The following is a 4,242-nucleotide window of genomic DNA, read 5'->3' as shown; positions in this document are numbered from 1 at the left end:
TCCCTTTTTTTTTTTTTTTTTTTTTTTTTTTAGACAGGGGCTCATTATGTAGTCAAGACTGACCTGGAACTCACTATGTAGCCCAAGCTGGTCTCGAACTCACAGCGATCCTCCTGCCCCAGCCTCCGAGTCCTGGGATTACAGGTGTGCACCACCACGCTCAGACACTTTTATTCTTTTCTTCTCACATACACATATTTCTTGCAGCCATCGTCACTTAATGTTGGCCAGGTACCATTTTACCCCTAAAACTTTGTTGGCATCAAAATGAGTTAACCACTATTAAATCCATAAAATACTTACATTAAGTTTTAGACACTTGGCAATTAAACCACATTAAAAAAAAAAAAAAGAGGACAAGGCCATCACCCGCACACTGGAACCAGTGTTCACTGGTCCTTATCTGGTGACCGGACACTGGTTCAAAGGGCAGCAGAGACAGCAGGCAGTCACTTCGGAGGACACTGAACACTGGGATCTGTCCACTGTTACCCAGGTCAGGCAGCGCCACCTTTTCCCCAGGTGGTCCCAGAATTCTAGAACAGCAGGTCCAGTGGACACAAAGTGAAGACAAACAACACAAGTTTGATTCTGCGGAGACAGCCTACTCAGACTATGCGAGTGTTGGGACTCGAATGCAACTCTTCCCGAAAACTTGTCACGATCGGCCTCATTTCCTGGGTTCCTTGGTCGCTCATATTTGCACTCCACTCTCTCACTTCTTTCTGGGTACTGTTGGACTCAAAGGAGACCTGGACGCCAACCAATGGCTGTAGACAGCCCACATGCAGTTTCTTTCCATAATGTGGGAAATACGTCTATGATTAGGATAAGTTGACACAGTGCTATGTTTTCATCCTTAGAAGTACAGTCTCTCCCTGATGATTCTTCAGGCTTTAGCCCAGTTATTCAATTCATTTTCGCAAGAATACAATGTTGTCTTTGGGAATACCAAAATCAGGATCATTTCTGCCACTGCATACTTGAAGTAAGGTATCAGGACACTGACATGAATCATGATCTGGATCCTTCTGTTAAAGAAGTACTCCATCGGTACAGCTGGCAAGAGTCTTCTGTCCTTCTAAAGAATATGATTTTAGAAACTTCTTAAGCTCTTTAATGTACCCTTCACAGGACTCGGATCACATACTGAATGTACACTCCCCTGCAGTCACTGGTTCTGGAAAACCGTTTAGTCCTGGACTAGGAATCTGGTCACGGTACTTTGGAACCTCATCGTTCAGAGTCTGAAGCACGGCCCACATTGTGAATGAGAAGAGTGCAGCCAGGAACCCATAAAAAACTAAGCTGAGGGCCAGGGATTTAGCTCAGTGGTTCCATTGCCTGCCTTGCAGGAGCAAGGACCTGAGTTTGATCCCCAGTACCAAAAACCAAACAAAACAAAACAAAAACAACTAGGTAGAGAAGAGCAAAATCAAACCTTCTGCTACATGACTACTTCCTAGACCATCCAGGCAGTGCTGTCTTGTTCCTGCAGGTCTGCATTGCCACACCCACCACAGGCTTGCGTTTACTGCACAACCTTCTCCCCTCTAGTCAAGACACTCAAGATGGGACAGTCTGATCTCCAGAGCAGAGCGTGTACTGAGGCACGGCCCAGAATAGGAGCAGATGACTGAGAAGGTGCCACTTCATGGACCCAGCTCTTGGCGGTGCACCCCAGGGTTGTACAACAAGAGCGTCCACTCGGCCAGGTCTCCTTGAGAGACTTTTCGCTCTTCCTCTTGGTGGATGGGCAGGCGACAAGGGACGTGGAGAAGCGGCCAGAAACAGTGACAGATGGCGGGCAGGCGTGGCCCGGCCGACGACACCTCCTCCTCACCAGGAACACTGGAGCCCACTTCATTTGCTTTTAGATTCAGACAACACACAGCTCTTGACTTCCTGGCTGCTCTGACATGGGTAGTGTAGACGAAGCAGACATGGCTCCAGCAGGGACTGGTTCCCAATGCAAGCCTCTTTCCACTTATTTTATACTTCGCTCGACTTCTCAAGGGCTCCTGCAGGCCCAGAGCAGGGGCGATGCACACCCTGCAGGAAAGTGACAGGAGCCCATAGGCAGCTGTTACCAAGAGGCAGGCAAGGTCGGAGGGGCCGAGAGCTGACCGTGGCGTAAGCTGGTCTCAAGCTGCTCCAAGAAGACTGCCTACAACAGCTGCCTTTCCCCACAGATGACCTTGTATTAAGTGCAGCTATTTTCTGACATCAGAAAATGTAGTAAAACAGTACATGGTAAAAACCAAGTAATTAGAGATGTAAGTAGCTCTCCAAAACATCTACATCTATATTTATATCTCTTATATATCATATACTTTTTTTTTTGGTACTGAGGATCAAACTCGGGTCCTTATGCTTATGAGGCAGGCGGTGGAACCACTGAGCTAAATCCCCGGCCCTATCACATACTTTCTATATGCACTATAATATAAATTCGTTAGCTTTCCATTACTGTAACACACATCTGAGATACTCAACTTATAAAGATAAAAGGTTTACCTAGGCTCCGTTTTGGAGGTTGGAATCCATGCCAGTTGGCTGTTGCTTTTGGGCCTGCGGCAAGGCAGTGCATCACGGAGGAAGTGTGTGGTGAAGTGGAAATGTGAAAGGAAAACAGAAATAGCAGAGGGGCCGGGCCATCCTGATCCCCTTCAAGGCCACGCCCCCAGGGAGTGGGACTCCTCCCACTAGGACCCACCTGTTAAAGGCTTCCCTTCCAAGCCAGGAGTGGCGATGCACTCCTGTAATCTCAGGGTTCTGAGAGGCTGAGGCAAGATCGCGGGCTCCAACCCAGCCTGGACAAGCTAGTGACCTCCCAAGACTTTGTCACAAAATAAAAAATAAAAAGTGCAGGAGATGTAGCTTGGGGCAAAGGGCCTGGCTTCCATCCTCAGTACCAAAAAAAAAGGTTCTACTTTCCAATAGAGCCACAGGCTGGGGACCAACTTCTTCTAAGCATGTGGATCTTTGAGGACATTCCAGATCCAAACTATAGCAATATATTAACATAATATACTATATATTGCACTTGTTAATACATAACATGTAACATCAAATGGTCGAGACTATGCTAACTAGGTGCTTCTTATACAAACATATGTCTAACATATATAACACATATAATACATGTCACATTACATATATGTACACTGTATTGTATGTTATATATCACATGTACACATGTGTAAATTGTGGGGAAACAGTCTTTTCTCTCCATACTCACAGTCCTCTTCAATACCTCCACCACGATATTCCTGCTGTAGAGCCAGCTGACCATGGACTGAATCCCCTGAAAAGTGAGCCAATTTAAAAGTTCTGGGCCCAGGATTTAGCTCAGTGGTGCTGTTGCCTGCCTCCTAAGCACAAGGTACCTCAGCAGGGGCCATATCTCTTACTCTAAGTAAATCCACCGAGTCACCACCTGTTTTGTTGCCATGTCCAACAGGACTCGGGGCTCAGCTTTCCTGCTATGCTCACGAACCCAGACCTACTCCTTGGAGTCCTGCTAGCTCCTCAAGGACCCTGCTTCCCAGCAGACCTGGCTCTGTGGCTGCCACTGAGTAAGCACAGGCCCTTAAAACCCATGTGGGTTTTCTTTTCTAATTAAGTTTATGGTACATTTTAGGTATGCAGTACGATAACATTCATCGTTGGGATCTTGTACCTTTACATGATGTATCTTGGTTCTTATTTTTTCCCCATTCCCCTGCCCTCCCTTCACCCCCTCCACCCCTCCCTATTTACAAAGACTTTGTTTCCATTTTTCCTTTTCTCATTTTTTCTCCTTTCCCTTCTGTCCTTTCCCCTAACCCTTCCAGTAGATCCCCTTTCCTTTTAGACCTTTTCTTCCTATTTCACATTATCAATTATACATTCACATGTGTTTTCTTTACCTCCTGGAGGCTGCTCTCTGTGGCCGGACCCCAGACTTTGAGATTTCACTCCCCAGGGACACCTGATCAGCGTGGAAGACCAGTCATTTTGTTCCTCTCCCCCCACCACCCTGCACTAAAAGATTTCAGACTCGGAATTAGGAAGCCAAAGGATGGTGGGGGATCTAAATAAAGGACTGATCATCACAACAGGCAGGACTTATTTTGCATATGGATGTCTAATTCTTTCAACTTCATTTGGTGGAAAAATTATCTTTCCTTCATTGACTTGCCTTTGGAGCTTTATCTGAATCAGTTGACTTTTTTTTTTTTTTTTTTTTTTTTTTTTTTT

General features: G+C 46.0%; 1 protein-coding gene and 1 pseudogene across 1 annotated transcript in view; both read right to left on the bottom strand.

The window, feature by feature from the left end:
• Kctd6 (potassium channel tetramerization domain containing 6) overlaps nt 1–4,242 on the bottom strand; it is a 39,628-nt gene that overhangs the window by 33,041 nt on the left and 2,345 nt on the right. The gene's annotated exons all lie outside the window — the stretch shown is intronic.
• LOC104875566 lies at nt 127–3,454 on the bottom strand (annotated as a pseudogene).

Source organism: Fukomys damarensis, unplaced genomic scaffold (assembly GCF_012274545.1).
Source record: "Fukomys damarensis isolate Sample0158 unplaced genomic scaffold, DMR_v1.0_HiC HiC_scaffold_28, whole genome shotgun sequence".
NCBI lineage: Eukaryota > Metazoa > Chordata > Mammalia > Rodentia > Bathyergidae > Fukomys > Fukomys damarensis.
The sequence above is the reverse complement of the archived record's forward strand: the minus strand, read 5'-3'. Positions and strand labels throughout refer to the sequence as shown.